The 26,336-nt window shown below is 49.0% G+C and overlaps 1 protein-coding gene across 13 annotated transcripts in view; it reads left to right on the top strand.

Annotated features, from left to right (window-relative positions):
• Tmem43 (Transmembrane protein 43) overlaps positions 1-26,336 on the top strand; it is a 210,947-nt gene that overhangs the window by 101,936 nt on the left and 82,675 nt on the right. The window lies entirely within an intron of this gene.

Genomic DNA, 26,336 nt, shown 5'->3' with positions numbered 1-26,336 from the left:
ACAAGAGTGAGGCACACGCGCTCTGTGATTGAATAATTGCGCTCGGCGGGTGAAAGAAGTCGGCTGGCATAGGTTATAACGCGATCATGTCCACGCTGGCGCTGTGCTAACACTGCTCCTATGCCGTGACCACTGGCATCAGTTCGAACTTCCGTTGAGGCAGACGGGTCAAAGTGGGCCAACTGAAGGCGTGGTAAGGAGAGTAGTCAGCTGCGAAAACGATGCGGCATCGTCAGGACCCCAAGAAAAAGGGGCGTCTTTCTTCAAGAGGTCGGTAAGGGGACGTGCGATGGTCGCGAAATCTTTCACAAAGCGTCAGAAATAAGAGCACAGCCCTACGAAATACGAACGTCCTTGGTAGACTTCGGACCAGGAAAATTCGTAACGGTGTGAATTTGGTCCAGATCTGGTCGCACGCCTCTGGTGTCTACGAGTTGTCCAAGGACGGCGATTTGGTGGCGAGCGAAATGACATTTTGACGAGTTCAACAGGAGACCGGAGCGGCGTAACACGTCAAGAATCGCTGAAAGACGGTCTAGATGCGTGTCAAATGTGGGCGAATAAACGATGACGTCGTCCAGATAGCACAAACAGGTGGACCACTTGAACCCCTGAAGCAAAGAGTCCATCATCCGTTCGAAGGTGGCGGGCGCGTTACAGAGACCGAAAGGCATCACTTTGAACTGATAAAGGCCGTCAGGGGTAGCAAATGCAGTCTTCTCTCGGTCCATGTCATCGACGGATATCTGCCAGTAGCCGGACTGTAAGTCGATAGAAGAAAAATAGGTGGCACCGTACAGGCAGTCTAGAGCGTCATCAATATGTGGCAAAGGGTACACGTCCTTTTTTGTGATTTTGTTCAGGTGGCGATAATCTACACAAAAGCGCCACGTTCCATCCTTCTTTTTGACAAGTACGACGGGAGATGCCCAGGGACTACAGGAAGGCTCGATAATGTTCTTCGCAAGCACCTTTGTGACTTCATGTTGGGTAACAGCTCGTTCCAACGCATAAACACGATATGGACATCGTTGAATAAGGTTCGCATCGCGAGTATTTATTCGATGGGTCACAACGGATGTTTGACCTAAGGGTCTATTATCAAAGTCAAAAATGTCGCGATAGCCTTCAAGAACGCGCAAAGAGCTTCAGCTTGAGCAGGTGTAAGGTCAGAGGAAACCATCTTCTTAATGTTGACGTCAGTACCGTGTGATGACGTCCTGGTATTAGCTGAGCTGTAACGATCTTCCACTGTGAATGGCTCGACCTCATCGTCCTGAAAAGCGCTAATTATAGCCAAGGAGATGCCCTGAGGCAGAACTCGCGCGGTTAGCGCGAAATTGACAAGTGGAAGGCAGGTGTGGTTGCCAGTAATTTTCAGCAGTGTGCGGCACGGTAACACCATTTGTAAGCATAACGGCCGGAATTGGTGCGGCCACGTAATTGCCGTCAGGTACAGCTGGTGAGGACAACAAGTCGACGTGTGTCACAGAGTGAGGCGGTAGGCGAATAAATCCATGCAGCTCAGATGGCTTGGAGGCGGGTCCACAGGGTCGGCAAGAAGAGGCAAGTCAAGGCGAAGTGAGCCGGCCGAACAGTCAATGAGGGCAGAATGATTGGCAAGAAAATCCAGACCGAGAATGAGTTCGTGAGGGCAATGCTCGATGACGGTGAAGAGAACGACGGCGTGTCTCTCAGCAATGGTGAGTCGGGCAGAACACATGGCAACAATAGCGACAGTCCCTCTGTCGGCGACTTGTACAACTTGGTTCGGGGCAGGCGTCAGAACTTTCTTGAGCCGACGGCGAAGAGCAGCACTCATAATGGACACATGCGCCCCGGTGTCAATCAACGCGCACACAGGAACATTGTCCCAAAAGATTCTTGTTCGTGGGTAAGATAAAGCAACAATTTTGTGCCAAGGTCGTCAATGCAGTCACCTCCACAAGCTGCACTGTCTAGTTTTCCGGTCGGGGGTGCTGCCAGTAGGTCGGAGAAGGAGCACGGCATGACGGGGGTGAGCGAGATTGGTGGCGGGAGAAGGCGAGCAGGAGTAGCAGGGTCGTGTCAAAGGTGTCACAGGGTCAGATGATGGAGCGGGCATAGAAGGGGCGAAGGAAAAGGATGCGCTTGAGGGTGAGGGGGGTAATCAGGATATCAGTGCGTCGGAGAAGTCCAGCGGCTGCGGCAATGGCGAGCAACATGTCCAATGCGTCGGCAGTTAAAACAGATCGGCTTTTCGTCCACGGTTCGCCATTCGGAGGGGTTGTGCTGTTCATAAGAGGAGTAAGAAGAGCGTGGTGGGGACGTGCGTAGAGACAAATGTTCCAAGCGTACGGAACGAATGGATTGCAGGCCGTCGTTGGACAACTCTTGACGGACGATGGCCTGGATCAAGGAGATTGTCACCGGAGAAGGATCAGGTAACAGGAATGAAGGGGCTGCCGGTTGTGCCGCTTTGACCTCACGACAAATGATGCGGGTCAATTTGTCACATCGCGACGGCTGGTGGAAGAGGTCGTCACAGGATGACGTCGCAGCTGTGTTGGGAAGTTGCGTGATGTGCTGGCGGCGGCTTTTAGCATGCTCGAGACGGCGGCACTCCTTGAGGATGGTATCGATGCTGGTGACGTTCGTAAACACCAGTAAAATGAAGGTGTCGTCAGCAATGCCTTTGAGGACGTGATTAACCTTATCGTCCTCAGTTGTGTTCGGGTCAGCCTTGGCACAAAGGGCCAAGACGTCGAGAATGTACGACACGTAGGACACGGTCGACCTGTGTACACGTGTGGCAAGGGCTTTCTTGGCATTGACTTGTCGACCAAACAGATTGCCAAAAAGGTCGCATAGCTTGTCTTTGAATAGATCCCAGCTTGAGATCTCCTCTTCGTGAGTCTGGAACCACGCCAATGGAGCTCCGTCGAGGTGGAAAAGTACGTTGGCAAGCATAATAGTGGGATCCCACCTGTGACTGGTGCTGACACGTTCGTATAAGCGGAGCCAGTCGTCAACATCAGGACTGCCGACTTCGTTGAAAACACCAGGATCCCGAGGTGGGGAAACGGCGACGTAGGTCGGGGCTGCAGGCGGAGACGCTTGCGTAGATGAAGTGCCGTCAGCAGGAGCCTAAGTTACATTGTCGCCGTTGCGACCGCTGCGAAGCTTCATGACGGGTACGGGGAACGTCCACCTCCGCCAAATTAATGTTATGTGAAGCTGAAGCCGAATACTATTTACAGTTTATTTACAGAGAAGCTCACGGAAGCCAAAATGGCAACGCTATATCAAACGGGCACACACGTCGTCTTCGTCTTCCTCAGTGTAGCTACACTGTGGCGGTTGTTCCGTAGCAATATATACAAAATGAGTCAGAGTAGTGAAGATGGCTGACCACCAACAACATACAGCAGCTAGCATCCAGCAATCTTCTTCTTCCCATCTTCTTTCATCCTTCCATAACAGGACCTCCGGGTGGTGAAGTGCCGCCTCGGCGCATGGTAGGCGAAGAATTGCAAGCAAAGTATGGCTCCAGCCGCGAAACGTGCACGATGTCAACAGGCATCAGACTTGAGGATGCATCAAACTGTAGTGGTGAAATCTCGTAATTTACGTCGTTAACTTGATATAGGACTTAAGGCCCTGTGTAGCAAGAGAGAAGCTTCTGGGTGAGGCCAACCCGACGACATGGTGACCAAAAGAGCACCCAAGCATCACGTGCGAACTTAACATTGCGATGGCACCAGTCATGGTGCTCCTTTTGTATATGCTGCGAGGCTAATAAACGAGATCGGGTGACTTGACGTGCCATGTGAGCATGATCAACGACGTGACGTCGGGAGTGTACCCAGTTGCAACACGTGGCACAGAAGAGATGATGGTGTCAAAAGGCAATGTGGGGTCGTGAACATACAAGAGATAAAAGGGCGAATATCCTGCGGTGTCATGTCGGGACGAGTTGTATGTGAACGTCTTGTAAGCCAGCGTGGCGTCCAAGCCGAAGTGATCGTTGGAGACGTACATCGACAGCATCTCTGTGATTGTTCAGTTGAGAGGTTCCGTAAGACCGTTCATTTGAGGGTGGTAGGCGGTGGACAGCTTGTGCTCAGTGGCACAAGAGCGGAGGAGGTCGTCGACAACTCGAGACAAGAACAAGCGGCTGCCGTCTGTAAGTACCTGTTGACGTGCACCGTGGTGGAGAATGACGTCGTGGAGGAGAAAATAGGCAACGTCTGTTGTGCAACTAGTCGGCAGCACTTTTGTTATCGCATAGCGTGTCGCGTAATCGGCAGCGACGGTGATCCACTTATTCCCTCTAGTCGTCGTCGGAAAAGGACCAAGCAGGTCAAGGCCTACGCGAAAGAACGGTTCAGAGGGAACTTCAATTGAATGGCATCGGCCGACAGGTAGCAGGGGAGGTTTCTTCCGGCACTGACACAATTCTCAAGTTGCGACATAACAATGCACAGAGCTGTAGAGACCCGCCCAGAAGAACCGGTGTCGTACGCGGTCGTATGTACGCAAAACTCCAAGGTGTCCCGATGTCGGTGCATCATGAAGTTGTTCGAGAATGACGGACCGCAGATACGAGGAAGGACAAGGAGCAACTCTGGGCCATCAGGGTTGATATTGCGGCAGTAGAGGATGCCGTCATGCAGCACGAACCTCTGGCACGTGCTGTCGGTTCTGTCACATTGCGCTCTGGCGATAATGGACTGTAAGGATCCGTCACGTTTTTGTTCAGCGCGCATGTTGGTCATGTCAGTCAAAGCCATCACGCAGGTCACCGGATCATGCGCAACAGGATCAGGGGGATCCATGGAGTGACGAGAGAGGCAGTCAGCGTCCTTGTGGAGCCGTCCAGTTTTGTAGTTGACAACAAACGAAAATTCCTGGAGCCAGAAAGCCCAGCGACCTAGCCGCCCTGTCAGGTCCTGAAGGGAAGACAGCCAGCAGCGTGCGTGGTGGTCTGTAACGAATGAAAACGTGCGGCCGTACAAATATGGTCGGAACTGGGCTACAGCCCAAACTAAAGCCAAGCACTCCCACTCGTTGATGGAGTAGTTTCTCTCGGCAGGTGACAGCAGGCGGCTGGCGTAAGCTATCACGCACTCGGTACCATTCTGCTGTTGGGCGAGAACAGCACCGATGCCATGGCCGCTTGCATCAGTGTGGACTTCGGTCAGTTCAAACGGATCAAAGTGGGCAAATCTGGGAGGGGTGGCCAGAAATCCGATGAGAGCGGCGAACGCGTGAGCTTGCTCAGGGCCCCATGAGAATGGTGGGCTTTGCTTTAGAAGATCTGTCAAAGGCCGGGCAACGTAGGCAGTTTTTGACAAAATGGCGAAAGTAAGAACACAGGCCGAGGAAGCAGCACACATGAAAAGCATAACGTGGCACAGGGAGCGTGGGCCGAACGTGGTAGAAAAAACGGTAACGTCATCAAGGTAACAGAGACAGATGGTTCATTTGTAGCCTCACAGAAGAGAGTCCATCATATGTTCAAATGTCGCAGGAGCATTGCATAGGCCAAAGAGCATGACTTTGAACTGATATAAGCCACCTGGCATGATGAAGGCCGTCTTCTCGCAGTCCATTTCATCAACTGAAATAATCCAGCAGCCGGATTGAAGATCGATGAACGAGAAGTATTTAGCTCCATGCAAGCAGTCCAAGGTATCATCGATGCGTGGTAGAGGGTAGGCGTCCTTTCTGGTAATCTTGTTTAAATGGTGATAATCGACGCAAGAATGCCAGGAACCATTTTTTTTTCACAAAGATGACCGGCGAAGCCCAAGGACTGGATGATGGTTTGATGACCCTTTTACGTAGCATTTCATCCACTTCTGATTGGATGACTCTGCGTTCAGCATGCGATACACGATAGGGACACCGAGGAATAGGATTCGTGACTCCCGTGTTGATACGGCAGTGGACTACAGATATTTGTCCTAAAGGCCTGTCACCAAAATCAAAGATGTCGCGGTACGATTCGAGGAGAAGACATATGTCCGTGGCCTGTGCAGAGGTGAGGTCAGGTGCAATCATCTTCGCGATGTCATCCGTTAGGGAACCAGAGCTGTGAGCTGCAATTGGTGCTAAGAAACCACACTCGGCATCCACACTTGTCAAATTCGGAAGTATTGGAAATGCTGGCCGAGAACATGCTTGCCGGAAGCACTTGAGGGCACGGGCTGAAATTCAGAAGTGGAAGAACGACACCGTTATTAGTAATCGTCACCAGCTTATGTCGAAGAGCAACGTTCCGGTTCAAAAGCACGTCAATGATAGGGCGAAGGACATATTCATCGTCGCGAATCTTTGACTGTGCGGTCAAAGCGACGTAACTGACTCTCCAGGTGACAGACGCACATCGTGAAGCGAACACAAGTGCAGTGGAGTGGTGCTCGGAGCATTGGCGACTTGAGGCAGTTCCAACTGAAGAACGCCGGTTGCGCAGTCGATGAGAGTGGAATGATGGCATAAAAAGTCCAATCCAAGCATAATGTCATGAGGGTAGTTGTCGATCACAGCAAAGAGAACAGAAGTAGGACTGCCGGCTGTACTTAAACATGTAGTACACATTCCAAGAACAACCAGCACGCCACCGTCGGCCACACGAAGCACTCGGGCAACTCCTGGTCAGTGCCTCCAACCAGTGCCTCCTGGGTCTGGGGATGGTGAACACCTTTAAGGAGCTGCGAGAGGCACACTTGATGAACCAATACACGAGGCTCTCTTAAACGCTGTCAGGTCGCCGCCTCCTTGCCCGACTACACATCCATCATTCAATACATACGGAAGAGCACGTACATATCCCATCACAGTGGAGGTATGCCCTGCATGTGCGCCCTCTTCCGGTCAACATGACAAGAGAGGACCATAGGGACAGATGCCTCGCACAGGCGGAAGCCTTGGCTTGCCACTACGGACACAAACACAGTCTTCTACGTGGATGCATCCGGCCCGTACCGTGGGGGCCCGTACTGTGGCCCGTACCATGGGTCGCAGTCGTCCACCAAAACACGGCAGGAAACGGACTCACTTTCCGTGCACACACCATTACACATGTGGAGGTGGTTGCCATCGCGCTAGCCGCCGCAGATCAACACTCGCGGGCCATGATCACCGACTCGAGGGGTGCTTGCCGCAATATTGAGTAGGGGCACATACCATACCTTGCCTACAAAATTTTGCAAAACAGTAACTATCTCGGTGCCCCCTCGCACTGTACGATTATCTGGACTCCGGCTCACACGGGCCTCGAAGGAAACGAAATGGCCAATGTCGTCGCCCGCGCGCTCACTTTCCGGGCATCACCTTCGTCCCCTACTGATCCCGACCCCGAACCCAATCCTGCCTATACCTTCAAAAAGATCGTTCAGCTCTACCAATCTGGCCATGCCATCTATCCCAAAGCCTGTAGGGGCCTCACAACGGCGGAAAAGTGCATTCTCCTTTGCCTTTATACCAAACCTTTACTGTGCCCAGCAGCCTTAAAATACTTTGACCCCGCTTGCATAGGGAAATGGTTGCACTATGGGGAAAAGTCCTCAGACATTTTCCACATGGTGTGGGCATGTAAAAAAAAAACCAAATCTAACCCCCCTACCCAACCCTTCGCGGGAGGACTGGGAGGCAGCCCTGCTCGGCTGCTCTGACTTGACGGCCCAATGGGCCTTGGTCGAGCGGGCTCGGGCGGCGGCTGACGCCAATGGGCTCCCGTAAGGGGGAGCCCACCTAGTGTTGGTGCAAAATTTATGTAAATAAATGTTTTTCAGACAGACAGACAGCTGCTAGAGTGAGGACCTTCTTGAAACGTTGACGTAGGCTAGCACTCAGCACAGAAACATGGGCTCCAGTGTTGACAAGTGCTTGAACAGGTACGCTGTCTATTTTAACATCAGTTATGCTGCTTCTTGTGGACACAGACAGAGGATTTGCTGCAGTAGTCGGCAATGCAGCACCACCTCCGAGGAGTGCATTTCTTAGTTTTCCGAAAGGGTGCAGCAAAAAGTCACAGGGGACGAAAGGCGATGTGGCTGCAGTGAACGGGAAGATTGGTGACATGTTTGAGGTGAACGAGACTGGTTTCCGCGCGGTGATGGTGAGCAACTGTACCATGTGTTCCTAGCAGAGTTGCCAGCGCTATTAGACTCGGCGGTAAGCGAAATATTGCGGGCATTTTTACTAAAACGGCTCAGGTTGGTAGGCATGCGAGGTATTGAGGGCCACAAGTTACCACAGTGTCGGGCGACATGACCAATGCGGCGACAGGTGAAACATATCGGCTGGTCATCCGCAGTTCTCCACTCTGTCAAATTGCGAAAAAAACAGAGAAAAGCGTCAGGGTGGACCAAAAATAGCAGAAGGACGTTCTTTAGTTCTGGGACTGACGACAGCACAGACAGAGTGTAAACCAATGTTCTCAAGTTCCTGGCGAACGATGGCATGTATGAGGGGAACTGTAAAAGTGGTAGCATCAGGGCTACGCGAACGGAAAGCTCCAGGCACCATCGTATCCAGTACATGTCGAACGATTCGCACCATGTCCTCTGATGGCAACGCATGCTGCTGTGCGGGTTGATCTTCACACATCGACGTTGCGGCATTATCGGGAAGTCTGGCGAATGCGGCACTCTCTAATGATAGCATCAACTGTAGAGCAGCTTTTGCACATGAGCAGATTAAAGGCATCGTCAGCAATGCCTTTAAGCAAGTGCCCGACCTTCTAAGCTTCTGTCTCTGTCATGTCGGGATCGGCTTTACGACAAAGTGCCAGCACGTCCTGTATGTATGAGACATAGGACTCCGTGGGGGATCGGGCACGGGAGGCCAGTTCCTGCTTTGCGGCAATTTTGTGGCCGGCTGGTTTGCCAAACAACTCTGTCAACTTCTCTTTGCATTGGTCCCAGCTGGTTAGCTCCTCTTCATGGTTTTCGTTCCACACCTTTGCCATGCCTTTTAGGCAGAACAGCAGGTTAGCTAGCATAAGCGTAGGGTGCCATCTGTAGATTCCACTCACGTGTCCCTACATTGCCACCCACTCTTCAATGTTGGCGCCATCGGTCCCGCAGAAAGTTTCAGGATCCTTGGGTTGCACAACCACAACCGAAGGTGACAGCAATGTAGCTGGTGACGGTGATGTAGGAGGCGGCATGTTGATCCCGCAGTGCCGCCATGCTCACCATCATTCATGGTGCGGACAGTGATGCGACGTCCACTGTGGAGCTCCGTTTCCAGCCGTGGTACCCCGCACCTCCCACCAATATGTTACGGGGATGTTGTACCGTATTTACTCGCATAATAATCGCACTTTTTTGTCAGAAAAATTGACGCAAGATCAGAGGTGCGATCATTACGCTGGTTAAATTTCCCGCGAAAAAAAAAACATTTTTTTCGGCCCGCATTTGCTGCGGGTCATCAAAACAAGTATGGTGGCCGGCGGAGCAAGCTGAACACACCGAATTTGATTTTTTTTTTCTTCTCATGAGTACATTACGTGCATTGAAACAGTTTCTTCCATATCAGTAATTAATAATATCGTTAATATCGGCTGGTTTGCTGCAATAACGTAGCCATGTCCACTTTGAGGGGACAGAAACAAATGGGCGGACTTAGCTGCCAGTGACATAGAAACACAGGGCCGGCATGCTGCAGAAACTGCGGCATCTGTCTTCACTACTATCCTAATACGGCACGTTTCTGCTAAGGGTGGGTGAATATCTTAGCTGTGTTACAAGCGTCGGTGTAGTAATAGGGTACACTTCTAACGTATCAGTGTAAACGTGGCTGCTGTCGTTGCCTCTCGCGATTTGTTGCATGCCCACGAGTGCAGATGAGAAGAATCGAAAGGCGCCTTTTTTGTTGTTGTTGACCACAACCATTATAAAGCCTACACACAATAAATGCAAGGTTGGTTGCAGCTTTTTTTTAGTCATGGAAGTGCGGAAAGTGATTGAAGTAATGAAATGAGGCATTTACTTAAGAATGTTTGGTGCGTGCAGACCACTTGGTTTGTCTTGAAGAGTCGTTCGCGTAGCATTCAACAGATGATAAGCGTGATCAATATTAGCTAGACTTGGCACACGACATATCGCTGCGGCAAGTTCGGGGTGCGATCAATACACAGGAAATTTAAAAAATCAAATTTTCACGACAAAATTCAGGGATGCAATCATTGCGCGAGTGCGATCATTATGCGAGTAAATATGGTATACAGTTGACTCCCGTTAATACGAAGTTCACGGGGACCGCAAAAAACGTCGAATTAAACGAACTTCCAATTAAGCACAAAACACAAAAAACAGCACTTTATTTGTGGCGAAATCGAGTATTTTCTCTAAGAAAAATAGTCGGTCATCTTGCTTTGCTTCTTCTTGCCGAATTGCGCTGCTGAAAGAAAGTTCTGCAGGCTGTAGATGTGGCGGAACGCTTCCTCCGCGGCAAAGAAGCGCTCCGCGAGAGCAAGGCCCGCAGCTACATCGGTTGCGGCTCGCCTTCAACGTCATCGTCGCTTTCCTCGGTCGCTTCCTGGGGCCGAATAATCTCTATAATTTCGCTATCCGTCAGCGCACCGCACGTTTCGACCGCCTTGTCTACGGCGACGTAATCTTCAAAATTGACGTCCCCGAAAGCATCACCAAAATCAGTGTCGTCAAGCTCGCTTGTTGACGCTTCCTCCGCTGAAATTTCAGAGGCATCCTCCGAAGAAGCTCCCACAAAACCGCAAGCCCTGAAGCAGTTTGCGATTGTTTCTTGCTTTACACGATCCCATGCTCGCGCCAACATGTGGATGGCACTAAGCAGGCTCACCTCGTACTTTCTGGAGCTATTCATACACAAAATCATGCGCTCGAGGAGGTGCCGCCTGTACAGGACTTTAACATTATTGATGATGCCTTGATGCATTAGCTGCAAAACAGCCGTTGTGTTTGCAGGCAAAAAATGCGAGGCGTATTGCACTCAAGGCTGGCACATTCATGTGAGCACTGCAGTGATCGACAAGGAACAACACCTTGCGGTTCGAAGCAGCGAACTTGCAGTCCAATTTGCTTATCCAGCTCTTGAAGATTTCAGCCGTCATCCACGCTTTTTGTTCGCCTCATAGTCCACAGGCAGCGTCTTCATGCCTTTAAAGCATCGGCTTCGTGGCTTTCCCGATCACAAGTAACCGACATCGTTCCGTGCCAGTCATGTTTGCCGCGATCAGCACCGACACGCTCTCCTTGCTGCGTTTGCCCCCAGCACAGTTGTCGTCCTTGAATGGTAGAAGCCGATAGAAGAGTGCAGTCTCATCTGCATTGAAGATGTCTTCCGGTCTGTATTCGGCGAGATATTCACGCAGCTTTCCGTCCTTCCACTTGCCGCATGCTTCCTGGTTAACGGACGCCTTTTCACCACAAACGCTCTTGAAAACCAGGTCATGGCAATCTTTAAAGCGTGTCGGCCATCCATCTGACGAAACGAAGTCATCGATCCCCAACATTGCTGCAAGCGTTCGGGCTTTCATCACAACGATGTCTCCGCTGAGAGGAAGTTTGTTGCTCCTGGCCTCCCTAATCCAAACCAGCAGAGCCTTCTCCAACACTGGGTAAGCGCCGGTGCGCATTGGCTTCCGAGAAGTCTTGAACTTGTCGTTCTCAAATGCATCCATTATTGTGCACTTGCTCTTGATGTAGTTTGAGAGCGTGTTCGGCTTGATCCCGTACTTCCGCGCTATGTCTTGTTTAGCGGCACCTCCCTTCTCAACTTCCTTCAAAACCTCGACTTTTGTGCCAGGTCGAGCGTGCGATAAGAGCCACGGTTTGCCACGGCTATAAACTGTGCGACTAGGTACAGTCAAATCCGAATCACCCGTGGTACAACCTAGCCTACGAGCTTCCCGCAGAAAGGCGCTAGACCAACACACGCCTCGACATACGCTGCGCGCGCTGCAAGACTAATCTTGCACAATCAGACTAATCTTGCACAATCTCGCCACTCCAGTATGCAGCGCTGCGTGCACCTATGGCACCCGCGTGGCCTCTGCGATCAGCTCCGGCCACGCGCGGCAGCCGCGCATGGCCTCCGGTGGGAGCCGCTTCGCCTCCCGCCGGAGTTGATAGTGGAGGCCACGGCAGCCGTAGCAATGAATAATTGTGCCGCTCCAAGAAGGATGGCGTTGCAGGCGGCTGCGGTGGCGATGACACCAACTCGGAGCATGGAACTGTTGCAACACTTGAAAAATTGCACATTCTAACAAAGAATGACGGTCACCTCGAGGATCCCGGCTGAAAATTAACTTCCAATTAAACAATATTACTGGATGAGGACTTCGAATTATCGAGCGATTTCTTCTATAGGATTACATGCAAAACTGAAGGGACCAGCACTTCACTTCTAATTAACCGAAAATTCCAATTAAGCGGCTTCGAATTATCGGGAGTCGACTGTATAAAGCCAGTATTTACAATATATATACAGGATGGGTCAGAGTAGTTAAGATGGCGGACCACCAACAACACGCAGCAGCTAGCGTCTTGCGATCTTCTTCCTCTATCTTCTTTAATCCTTCTGTAACAGTATTGTCAATGTAGAGCAGAACCTTGGAGTGCCCTTTGAGAATCTGTGACATCAACTGCTGGCAGGCTGCAGAGGCAGACGCCTACCCAAAGCATACCCGCTTAAAACGGAACAGTCCGTCGTGACTCACGAATGTGGTCAAGTCTCGGCTCTTGATGCAGCAGAACCTGGTGGTGGGCGGATGCAAGATCCAGCTTGGAAGCACCGACAAGGCTGTTCAGGAGCTCTTCACTATGGGGAAGCGGGAAGCTGTCGGCGATGACTGCTTTGTTAGGTTCCCAAAGGTCAGCACTGAGTTAAATGCCACCATCCTCCTTCCTTAGCATGACAATGGGGGACACCCATTCCGAGGCATTAATGTTCTCGATGACGCCCAGTTCTTCCAATCGACGAAGCTCTTCTGAAACTTGATGTCGGAGTGCGAGCAGGAGGCGCTGAAGTTTCAATGCTGCAGGAGGCACTGCGAGTTGGATCTCGATGCGATGCACAAAACCCTTGGCTAGACCAAGGCTTGGGGTGAAGAGGGAGCTGAACTCACTAGACACGGTCTTTGGATGAGGGTTGGGTGGTGAAACTTGGCGTAGGCCTGAGAGCTTGGCCACGTCGAGTGTCGCTGGCCTGGTCGATGTCTCAAAGAAATGCTGACAATCCTTCAATGTGCAGGTCTAAAGCCTTGACCTCGCATCAATTCCAGGTATGGATGTGCCTTCCGGCACCACGTAAAACAGGAGGTACGCTGTGTGTACCTTGAATGTGACTTCCATGAAGAAGCAACCACGTATGGGAATGGAATGCATAGTCTAATCAAGAAGCTTCACTCGCATAGTGGAAACAAGTGACTCATCAGCAAAATACTGCTGGAAAAGGTTCTCTTTTAGGATAGAAACAGACGATCCAGAGTCGACAAGAAACTTCAAGAACTTGCCAGTGACGAAAACGTCAGTGAAAATGCCAGCTCGAGCAGGACTGACCACGGTAAGAATGCTTAAACTTTCAGAATCATCGGACGAGTCCTGGCAGTCGACTTCATGGATGGCAATGGTGGAATGACACTGTCGCTTGTTACAGACTTAACGGAAGTGCCCAAGGCGAACGCAGTGAAAACAGTGCTGACCTTGTGTTGTACAGGAGGATGATGAGGTGCGGTGCTGGCGGAAACCGCAACGAAGACAGTGTGGTGACACCTTGTTCGAGTCACGAGAGCGCTCAGGGTAAGCAGACCGACAGGGAGATGAGTGCAGCTGCCTTGTATACCCCGAACACCGAACGCCTTCCGTAGTTACCTGCTGAACGCACCCGCGAGCAAGCTCGCGAACTTGCTGAGCGGCCTGCTCCAGTTGCTGTGCAAGAAGCAAACTGCACGAAAGGGAGAGCAATGAACCTTCTAGAAACAACCGTTCACGAAGGTGTTGTGGCGTCATGCCTTCTAAGAACTGGTGCATTCCCACAAAATCTAAATTTATAACCTATAGCAACTATTGTTCATCTGTTCCTGACCAATGTCCTTTGCCTGACATACTAGACTTCGTGGTTGTGCCACCATCTTCTCTGAAATCTATCTTATGCAGGCTTACCATAAGATCCTAGTGGCTGAAGAAGATATCCGCAGGACAGCCATCATGATGACCTCTTTTATCCTCTATGAGTCTCAATGTGTGCCATTTGGTTGTTATGCTGCAAAGTCATTTTATTTCATCAACACACTGGCACACAGTTTGCGTACATCCACAACATCTTGGTGGCAAGTTAGTCTCTTAACGAATGTGTGCAGCACCTCTGTTTTCTGCTCGAATGGCAACAGATGGCATCATTGTCAATGCTGCAAGAAATGAGGTTAATGTACCCATTCCTGGGTCTTCACCCTTTATCTACTGGCATGTGCCCTCTTCCGTCTAAGGTCACAAATTTTTACCAACCTCTCCACAATGGTGAAGTTATAATAAGTTCTTGGCAATGCGAATTTGTACTAGTGCTTCATTCTCAGCTGTACGACTCTGAACTACCAGCAAGTTGTGAAGCACAACACCTCCAATTTCCCTTGGAATTCCACTGTATTTGCTGTTTTTAAGTGTTCATTGGTCGATGCAGGTCTTCTAGCCCACGCGCAGCCTCCTATGGTGCTGATGAACACTTCTAGCCAGCCGGTGGGTGCAGTCCTGCTGCAGTTCTTTTATGACTCCTGCCAGTCCCTCACTTTCTTCTTGAAGCACCTTACTTGAACCTGGACTCACTGCAGCACAATCAGCAGGGTGCTGCTCACCATCTGTCTTGTCATCCAACAATTCCACCACTTTGTCAAGTTTCACGACATTTGCCAATGACATCCCTAACATTTCGCCCGACGCGATCTTGGCCAACACGATCTCGGCTGAGGGCACAGGCAGGCAATCTCGCCTGTGCCCTCAGCGACATGGATGCTTTTACAGTGTCACAACCAACCTTCTTTGTTGATTTGCCAACTTTCATCAGATCAATCGCATTGATGATCACCTGCTTTGCATCTGTGGTTGTATGGAAAACGGCCTGGTGGTGCCACTTCATAATAAATAAATAATAAATAAATAAATAAATTGATAGTACACGTTTAAGGTTAGATTCTCTCGGCGTTTTATGTGGATTCATAGAAAGAGACAACAGCCGAGCAGGGCGAGCGTGAGCACCACCAACAACAACCGCTTTCCTCCTCTTTGTCTTCTGCTGGTGCCCATATTTCTCACTTAATAAATGGTGCTACAAGAGTTTTCGACTCCGAGAACTGCAAAAGGGAGGAGGAAGTTTTTGCGAGAGGTGAAGGCTTCGGAGGGTGCTGAGCCGCAAGAAAGTGGTACAAGAACAGAAGACAAAGAAAGTATGTTAGTATTTGTGGCGACGCCAACTTGAGGAGAAGGTGGCTTGTCAGATGAGGTGCCACACATCGGCTACAACACAAGTTCGGCACACGCACAGTCTACAGCGGCATGGTTAGTAGCAAGAAAGTCCCAACCCAAAATATCGTCGTGTGAACAAGGTGAAAAAACAGATTCGGCTATGTACAATATGTCCTGGATGACAAGGTGAGCTGTGCGTGCCACTGAAGGTCGAATGTGGTACGCGGTCGCTGTGCGTAGGGAGATGTCAGAAAGCGGAATCTTGATCTTTTTTAGCTTGCGGCACAGTTCTCCACCGAGAACAGCTAGAGTGGCTCCAGTATCTACGAGTGCTTACACGGACAGACCTTAAATATTCACGGTTATTTCGTTCACAGGAAGAAATCGAGGCCTTGAAGTTGTCGACACGAGTGCAGTTCTTGCCTCTGGAACTGCGACGGCTAGTTTTCCGCTTGAACGGGCAAGGGGCAACGAACCATAGGGGAAAGTGAACGGCGACGTGGTGAAGGCGACCGACTTGTGCCGTAGCCATGTCGATTCATTGAGCAGGCGTCCCTCGTTGTGTGAAAGGAGATCGAGTATGGTGGCTCAGGATGTAAGTAGCCTTGATGTTCTGCGCCCACACTAAGATGGAATTCACGAAAACGACAGAAACGTGCGACATGGCCAGGTAGGCCACAGACGTAGCAGATAGGCCTGTTGTCCGGGGTGCGCCAAGGATTAGTGGATGGTGGTGCGGGACAGCGAAAAGGTCGTGGATTCAGCCGGACAGGTGCATGCGCAGCGTAGAAGCCATTTGCAGGCCGACCAGGATCCGTGCCGAGCGGCATTGCTGGCGTCTGCCTGCGCGCAACTTCAGCATGGTTCAGAGGAATGGAAACAGGTGGATGCTGGTAGGAAGTTCGTAGCGCCTCAGAAATTTGCTCCTCTATGGCTTGTTGTAGTGTGGGAGCAAGCACCTGCGTGGAGTCCGGGACGTGGGGAACAAGAGACAATTGTCGTGCCACTTCTTCTTGGACAAACTGCTTGATTTGGTCCATTAACATTGTGGTGTCAATAGAAGCGGCGCCGACACCTAATGCTGACATGGTGGCTATGTCAGAGCTCGGGAGGCGTGTAGAAATGCGCTGTTTCTGCAACTCGTCGTAGCTCTGGCAGTACTGAATGACGTTTATGACAGTTTGGGGATTTTTGGTAATGAGCATTTGGAAGGAGTTGTCCTCGATCCCCTTCATGATGTGCCTGATTTTATCAGCTTTGGGCATAGCAGGGTTGATGCGATGGCAGAGGTCGACAATATCTTCAGTGTAGGACATAAAGTTCTCGACGGATTGCTGGGCGTGACTGCGTAAGCGCTGTTCTGCGCTCAGCTTGCGAACAGCAGGTTGGCTGAAGACTTCCGCGAAGCTCGTTTTAACGGACAACCAGTTGGCAATATCAGCTTCGTGGATGTGGATCCACAGCTGTGCGACACCCGCCAGGTAAAAGGTGACGTTGCTGAGTTTGTCGCCGTCATCCCATTTATTGTGGGCGCTCATCTGCTCATACGAAGTGAGCCAGTCCTCGACGTCGTGCTCGTCGCTGCCGTTGAAAATGACAGGGTCTAACTGTCTTAATACTCCGGAGCGGGCGACCACCGGTGGTGAGGTAGCACCTTGCGGTGGCACGTCGCCAGGCATGGCCGAGATGGAGGGTAGAGTCTAGGTACGGAGTTCCAGGATGAAAAAGAGAACCAGCACGCTCCACCACTTGATAGTACACGTTTAAGATTAGTTGCTCTCGGCGTTTTATATGAATGCACAGACAGAGACAACGGCCAAATGGGGCGAGCGCGAGCACCACCAACAACCATCTTTCTCCTTTTCATCTTCTGCGGGTACCCGTATTTCTCACTACAAAATAAATAAATAAATAAAGTTACCATTTGAAGCATGTCTTGTGTGGCAAGCCAGTAGACTATCGATAGACTTAAAAGAAAATGGAGATTATTGCAGTGTTTACTAATTAATATTTAAATTTGTGCAAAGGTTAAAATTATAGTATATGGATATCTTGGAATACATCAATAGGGCAACTCAAGTGGAAGGATGTTAAACACAATGCTCGATTCTGTAGTTGATGCAGTGGAGGAAAGTATTTTGTGTTTGTGGCAATCCAGGATTCTCTACAGTAGTTGAGGTGCCAGTGCTATAAAGTAAAGTACAATGTCTTTGGCAAGCTGTCCGGGAAGTAGGAATAGGCTCTGGTTAATGTGTAACACCTGAACACATACACACATCTAATAACTTGGACTAATTCTACACTAGCAAGCTTTCCATGTTCCCCATCAGCTTCTGGTGTTTCCTTCATTTAAACTTTGTGTAACTGTGGACAAAGGGCAACAGTTGCGATTTAGTCTGTGCCTGCACAGCATGCCAGTGCACCAAGCTGTCTCTCCCTGCACATGCAACCCGTGGTTCATCTTGCAACCATGAGCCCTCGCAGCAGAGCTTCTGGTACATGCCTAGATCAATTCACCAGGTGGCTGCAAGCCACCCCTCTGCCTCACACCGGTACCAGCTGCGGCATCCGTCCTGCCCCGCAACGATCATCATGGGTGGCAGTTCAAGTCTCCTCTCTTTGGAGAACTCTTTCACATGCTTAGGGCAACTCAATAACACACTGCGGTGTAGCATGCCAGTAAGCTCATGGAACCTGAATCTGCACTCGTCATGTATGGAACACCATCACAGTTGGTGGTGTGACTCCCAGTAACTCTCCTAGGTATATACTGTGCGCTGAAATTGGATTTCGGCTGCTGCAATGTAGAGTTGGCCTATGGCACCCTCTCCATTTCCACCAAAACTTTTCACAATGACACCGTCTCCTGTCGCCACGTCAAGCTATTTGAGATGTCATCTGCAACTTAGAGCTGCCCCCTGCCAGTCCCGGTCTGTCTCAGAGTGGACACCACCACTCACCTTGCTCAGGCAACATACTTTTTTGGGTGCTATGGACCTGGCTATTCCACCCTATATTCTCATTACCTCGGGGCATTCCCCGTCCTTGGCCACCACAACATTGTTTCCGTCATAGATGTCAGCGGCAAGACTGACATTGTCACTCTCAAATGGCTGAAATCTGCCTTTCTCTGCCACCAGCGAGTGCCAAAACCATCAACGCTTTTTCCTCCATCACAACACAGTAGGGTGGTCCTTATTTGTCTGCAGCCTTGGCACACTCTGGAGGCAGCAGTGTGATTGTCGTGTTGCTAAATGTCTAATACTTCCTTTATGCATGTGTGCACGTATGTATGCATTCGTATGTGTGCATTCGTGTGTGTGCACGCACATTTAAAGAAGTAACAATATGCTCATAATTCAAAAAGTGTTTTATTCTCATGTAAACACTCAGTCTGGTAATGAAAAGGAGTCCGACAAATGGGTGTCACAGTACCTTGAGCACCTTGACATGATTACTGCATTTCATGATTGGATTGCACAATGCCCAGAGAGCATGCTTTCTCGTGTTGTTTTCAGTCAGATTAGCTGCTGTGGATCGCATGTCTTGTCCACCACAGGATGTTCCTTAGCGGGCCCCATTGTGCAGCAGATTCGGTGAACAGCAATGAAAAAGGAGGCATGATGATGAGCACAGCTGAAGGTTGTCTTCTTGGGGGCATTCAAGTATGTGGGCAATATAGAAAAATGGGGGGCGAGCCACACTTGCATCATGCCTTGCATCTGTCCCTCTTTCTTCCAACTTTACTTTTGGACACCGAAGGGGATGCAAAGAAAGGACACACACACATACAATACACCGGGCTAGTTGGTCCCATGAGGAGTACATTATGACTGCCAGACAAGACGAGAACAAAAAAAATGGGAAAGGGAGGTTGTTGCCGCCTTGTCTTGTGCTACCGTACTCGTAAAGAAACCTGACCACTTTGCACAAGAAGTGTTTTTGTTTTTCTTGGTTTTGTTTTATATGTGTTGAAAACCAGCAAGCGGAGCCAAAGTAGAGAACGCCGTCTTTATTCGACGCTTGTAAAAATAACTAAAGAAATGCAGGCGTGCGCTCGGCTTCACACTCCCTTCTAACTTCGGCTTCTTGTCATCTATTTCGGAGCATAATATTTAACAGTTCCCGGCCGAACAATTTGCATGTGCTTGCTTGTTTCTTTTCAAGACGGAGCTTGTCCAGCAGATTCTAGGTAGTACAGCATCTGTACCCATCTCCGCAACGTGTTGCCACTAGAAGTGCGCACTTAGCATGAGCGAAATTTGCCGTCGCTGCCCGGAAATAATTCTGTCATTTGTCCCATCTTCCTCAGTTGTCTCGGCGAGTTTAATTCTTTTATCAGTACTGTCTCCAAGGTTCTCTGATTCTGAGTGTCTATTTTCATTAATGTGAGCTGAACGAAGTTCTTGCAGGTACTCTCGTCGCCACCGGTTCCAGAAATCCTTTAACCCATGTTCTCTGTGTTTCCATCTTCGTTGAAGTAATTCACGTGATGACGGTGTGTCTTTTGATGCTGTGCTCGTGGTGGAAACACTGCTGGAAGGTGTCTTCCTGATGGGAGTAGGTGCCGCAGCGGGAACCGTCGCAGCCGCCATTGCCGACGTGCTGCTGGTGCATGCTTCGAGTGTTATGTGATTGGCCTGCCCTGGCCCCTGCCCAGACAGCAGTCCTAGCCCTCCAGGGGTTAAAGTTGGTGGCTGCTGGGGTGAAGGTAATTCCTTTTCATGACCTGGTGAGCTGTTGCGGACGGCCATGCCTTCAAACTGTCGTGGAAGTGGAATTCCCTCCACCGGGACAACAGGGGCCAGCGTGTGGTTGTTACGTTTTAGCCTTTCCACCGCACTGCTGTGCCTCCCTGACAGTGAGAACTCAGATGGAGCCTTTGCTGCTGATGACGGGTGCCAGGCAGGCCCGCTCCAGTGTCGCGGGGCGGAAGACGATGACGTTGAAGACGACGATGATGATGACGATGACAAGGAGCTGTGCCCCGACGACTTCCCTCCACCCACCGGGTGGAGCACAGACGTGCTAGCATTGTGGTCACGCCGACCAAAGGTGTTAATGCTCCCATGCCACTGCTCCAAGTGATTTCACAGAACCTGTGGTTTTGTGACTTGGTTACATATTTCGCACACAACTAAGTAGAAATAATCCCACGCTAGACAAAATTAGAAAAGTTCCGTATCCTCTCTTCTTAATTTCATGCCATTGCTTTCTCTTTTCGCTGTCTCTGCCTCTGTATCGGCTTCTTCGTTTTCTGGACTCCTGAAGCAGGTAGTTTCAGTCCAAGCATTCCATGATTGTCCTTCAGTAGCCGACACACTATTAGTAGCCACCATTCTATAAAGATATTTCAATAGTTTGGCAGTAGAAGGGTATTTGTCTTCTGCCAGTTGGAAGTGGGGTCACAGAGTTGTAGCAAGGAGAAAGGAACTTCTACAGGCGGCAAAATGAATCCTTGTCATGCGCAATTCTTCAATATTGGAAGACCCTTCGTCAAACCAGAAGTAACGAAACGCGTCTCAGTTTTGTTCAGCCAGCGATACTTGAAGAAACACTTTTTCGATGTCGGTGGAAATTCCAATCTTGAAGCTGCGAAACTTCAGGAGTAAGTCAAGGATGTTAAGGTTCAAATTCGCCCCTGTCCACAAGACGTCGTTAAGGGGGGGACACCCCACTTAAATTTTCATTTTTTATTTGTGACCACAATTTGATAAAACTTCCATCACTTATGTATTTTGACATGCTGATTTCAAATATTCAATTGGTTTTCTCATGCAACAAGTACTTTTCAAAATATAAGCAGTTCATGTTTTTTTGTATGGACTAATTTGGAGGCAAGTTCTCTCTACAATGCTGGCTGTTAATCAAGGATACTGGCACTTCAAAATGATGTTGAATGATCAGAGGTTGCAGTGCTACAAGAATGAATGTTCTAAACTGATTTATGCCGAAGTTACAGCATGTCAAACTTTTGTAAGCAGAAGGCATTAGTGAAACCCTGGAGACATTATTACTTTTTCAAAATTTCTGTAATGATATTTGTTCACATTTTAGGCCTACTGCACTCCCAATATGTTTACCTTTCTGACGAAAAAAGAATTATCGCAATAAGATGAGTAGAACCAGAGATATCGTCCCTCCAAAACTACACTACCATCAAAAACGTCGTTTTGAGAAAACAAGAAAAAACATTTCAGGACATGTTCATGGTGATTACACCAAATGCTTGAATGCTAAATTGATCAAGGATGATACAGGGGTCCAACCAGGCAAGAATGAAGCTTTCACTTCTTTAAGGGGGGACACTGTAATTCAAATAATGTTCATGATGTTTTCCATCAATATTCATGAAACCTTCCATTCTCGTTAAGACTTTTGTGCTGATTTCAAATACGTAATTATTTTTCCAATAGGCCATTTAGTTCTGACGATAAATGAAATTCATTGTTCATAATTTGCCGACACATAGGGGAAAAAATGCGCTACGAAATTCGTATTGGCACATGCCTGGGTACTAGAAAACATAAGGAACATAATGGTAGGAATACTATTTTTATATATAATGCGAAAACACCCGTGTCCTTAGATTTAGGTGCACGTTAAAGAATCCCAGGTGGTCGAAATTTCCGGAGCCCTCCACTACGGCGTGCCTCATAATCAGAAAGTGGTTTTGGCACGTAAAACCACATAATTTCATTTAATTTAACTATTTTGGTATATCAAATATTCGTGATTTTATAGCAATTCAATCTTTACTGTTCGAATTGTGGCTACCCTACTGTCTGATCTAAAGCAGAATTGAAAAATTTTAAAGCATAAATTCCAAAATCTGACCCTACATTGTGTACAAGTGAAAAGTCGGTGTTTTGAGAAAACGAGAGAAAAGGAATACATTCACTTTTAATCAAAAGTACAGAAATAATTTTGCATTATTTTGCAGTGAAAGTGGCTAAAAGCCACCAGGAATGTAGTCGCTCTGACCACGGCCACCCAAAATGCGGCAAAAACATCGTTTAGCGCCGTTCGCCGATTCCCGGTGGCTTGCATCGCGCGCACGGCAAGGTTGTTCACGCGGGTCGAGCTCCATGCCGACGCGATATCGCCGCAACACGCGCACGTGGTAACGATCTTTATGGCGAGGCCAGATTACCATTCGCTTTTGCCTACTGCGACGCTGCCGCCGCACACCTTGCACTTGACGACATCAGTCCGTTCATGGAGTCCTACTGAGGAAAGCGAAGCCTGCCTCAGCGTCGACTGGCGCGGCTGCAACGCCGTCGGCGCGAGTGAGCAAATCCAACACCCGCTTTGTTGCTGGCGTTGATGCAAGAACTCAGTTTTATCGAGCGTTCATCTCCCTCTGCAACTAATCCGCACGCTGCAACATTGCAGTGTCACGCCGAACGCAGCCGCTGTCCGTAACGATTTCACTCATTTGTGAGCTGGCTAGGCCTACTTCGGCATCGTCCACGGTTTCGGTATCATTTGCGGTTGGCGGCGAGCTACTCTCGATGCTTTCAGAAGGAATGGAGCGCTTTTTAAAGTTATACGCTGATCGCTTATTCTTTTTGCCGAACTTGTGCCTCGTGGCGAACTTTCCCGGTGGATCGGACATCGTTGGGCATGTGCCAACAAACCTACGAGACGCGCCTGCAGAGAGGAGCAGACAATGGGAACCTCGCGCAGCCAACCACAGCACGCGTTTTTGGTCACGTGCACTAGTCAACGAATCGGATCGCGCGTTCGGGCTTTTTTCCTCCCCGGATTTCAACGTCACTGGCGTACCGACGGAGTCACTTTTGGCGGGAAATTAAAGAAGGAAGGCTCCTCTTTCCAACGAGACCAAGACGGCTGCGATCGCGCGCGTAGAAAAAGAGCTACGCGCCACGATAAAAAGGGCTGTTCTTGCGCGGAATTCAGCTCACAGTGATGTTATAAATACTCTTCCCCGAGTTTCGAAACTTGGTGAATTAAAGGAATATTAGCTGTACATATAGAAAACTTTGTTTTCAAAAAAGCGATTTTTTCTCGATTTTTTCGCCGCCGAGAGCCGTGTCCCCCCTTAAGTAAAGGTGAGTCCGAAGCACGAGAACAGGCGTCGAATACCTACCGTACTTTAGACGTAGTTCTGTCGCGCCGCATTGCTGCTTTGGTGTGGCGTATAGTACGTGATATGTTTACTCATGCTGTCCGTTGTTAACTTCTCAGAGAAGTCTTTCTTATAGTAGCTCCTAATGGCACAGTCGTTTTCCTTTTGAAACTCTGGTTCTCGATGTAGCGTTCTCTGCAAGGACTCCAGCCTCTTTAACGCGACATCCCGGTTATTTTTAAGCTGAGAACAATTGCTGCACCACGGCAGTTCAACTTGACAGCGACCATTGTTTCTAATAGTTGATTGCACGAAGTGCTTCAGGACGTATTCGTCATCTTTCGAAACTCTCTCTTCGTTAGTCAGTCCCGGATGTTCTTCTTACCAGAAAGACCTCAGTTGCTGGGAAACATTGGCTTCCGTTAGCCATATGTTGAAGTTCCTTACGGTTTCCGGCTTGTATCGCTTAGGTGGACTTTTCGTATCTCCATGAAGTGTCCATCCCATGATAGTTTCGATGGCGGTCAAGGAGTCGTCCAGTCGATGAATTCTACCGCTGACGAGCTGCCAGTAATAGTCTGCACCTATAAGGATGCTTATTCCAGGCTCAGTCAAGACTAGAACTGCGTTGACGTCAGCCAAACGTAAGTTCTTGCTTTTCAACTTTGCAAGTACATTTGTCTTTGTCAATGCTGACAAGTCATTGCATACTTCGGGAACTTCTATAGCCTCTACTTCAAGGGAGTTTGAGTCGTACTGGCTATGCAGCGTGACTCGTACTCTCCGATAATATTTCCGCGGTGCTGAAACGTTTCTAAATCCCGAGATGGTGAGCTGCTCTTCGGTTAACACAGTGGCTTTCAGCTTCCTAGACAATTCTTCCGTGATGAAGCTGTGTTGACTGTCACCATCAATCAACATACCTACAAAGCATTTGCTTCCAGTGCCCAGAGCCCAAACTTGGGCGGTCTTCAGGAGAACTGTGCACTTTATCGAGTCTGTTGATGAGCTGGAAACAGTTGTCTGCGTTTCTGTATTCTTCTGTTTCCATTTTGGGGTCACACATCGTGGTGATATGTCGCCCTTTGCATTTCGCACAGCTTAGTCTCTTCAAGCTTCGGCATTCCTTAGCTTTGTGAAATTGTCTAGCGCAGCGGAAACAGCATCCTAATTTCCGTAGTTTCTGCTTTTTCTCGTCTAATGTTAGTTCCGTTGGTCAGACATCCACCGAGTGATATTTGTCTCCGCATAATGTACAACTCTCTGGAGTCATTTTCACGGTTAGCATAGATGCAGAACCTTGGAAATGCTCATTAAATTGTCGTTTTGCTGTTGAGGCTTGTTCTCTCTTGTCAGAAGTCATAATTATAGTCTGTTCCCGGCTTCTTACTTCAAGATTCAAGAAGTCTAGAAGAACAGACATTTCATTTAGCCTGTCACTAGTAACGCCTGTATTTGTCGAAGACAAGATGCGCTGAGTATAACGGAGTGCCATTTCTTGCAGAAGATTTTGTATTATACCAGTTTTCAGAAGCACTCCATATTCTTCTTCTGTGCAGGGATCTCATGCGCGTCTGCACTTCTTCATACAACCTTTGAAGCCCTTCGAAATCTTCGCAAGAATGAACTTTACGTAGGTTTAGAAGACGACGCATGTGGTCGTTAACAATCAGTGACCTCTGACCGAATCTTTCTTTGAGAAGTTCTATAGCTGTGCTATAGCTTTCATTAGTTGTCAACAGGCCGCTGATGACACCTGCAGCTTTACCCATCAAGTAGCTCTGAAGATATTTCAATTTGTCTACGTCTGTGATATATCGGTTCTGGTGAACAGTAGACTGAAATTGATCCCAAAATTCTGGCCATTTAATGGGAGGTCCATCGAGCTTAGGTAGCTTAACGTGTGCGCGTGCTTGATGAAAGTCATCTTGAGATGCGTGCGCAGTTGTTGTTTGCTGAGCGGATAAAGTGCATTCAGCACGGGATTTCGCGAGGACGATAGATTCTTGATACCGTCCGACGCTTTCAAGCTCATCCTCCAGGTTATCATCGGTAACATGCTCTTCTACTTGGTTATCAAGGTCCGTAAGCATAGTTTCCTTTATCTTCAATAGGTTAAGATGGTCGGTCAGCTCACCAGATGGCGTTGGTTCCGTCTGCATAAGAGTTGTCATGTCGTTGATGATCCTGGTGACTGCCGCTCGAAGGGTAGCACGCTTTTGTCGTAATCTTTCCATGTCGTCACGTCGAGAATCGGAGGCATGACGACGTGGATCGTTCTTCGATTCTGTCGCAGCGTCGTTGCGTTGATTGCGTTGGTCGGTCGTCCTCTTCAGGGAGCTCGCTTCATCGTCAGGGGTCTTCAACTGTAGATCTGAAATCCTGGTCACGGCACCATACTGTTGAAAACCAGGAAGTGGAGCCGAAGTAGAGAACGTCTTGTTTATTCGAAGCTTGCAAAAACAACTAAAGGAATGCAGGCGCGCGCTGGTGTTCACGCTCGCTCCTAACTTCCTCGTCTTTTCTTTTTCGGAGCATAATATTTGACAATATGCCAGTTACCACTGGTGCTAAACAAATTATTAAATGCTCACAATAATATTCACACAAATATTTCAGCTCTGTGAAAATTCTTTTTTTTATATAAGGTAGCCACTCCTGTGTCACTTTCAGCAGTCCAAAATGTTATTCATCTGCATTTATGAACAATATTCTTTTTTACTGTACGCCAACTATACTACTATAGTTGCACTATTTGCTTTCTAGGCTTCAATCGCATATTTGTTTTGTTCGTTTTTTCTCTGCCTACTGTACGA

The sequence above is a fragment of the Dermacentor albipictus genome, chromosome 5 (genome assembly GCF_038994185.2).
Source record: "Dermacentor albipictus isolate Rhodes 1998 colony chromosome 5, USDA_Dalb.pri_finalv2, whole genome shotgun sequence".
NCBI lineage: Eukaryota > Metazoa > Arthropoda > Arachnida > Ixodida > Ixodidae > Dermacentor > Dermacentor albipictus.
This window is presented reverse-complemented; position numbering and strand designations above follow the sequence as displayed.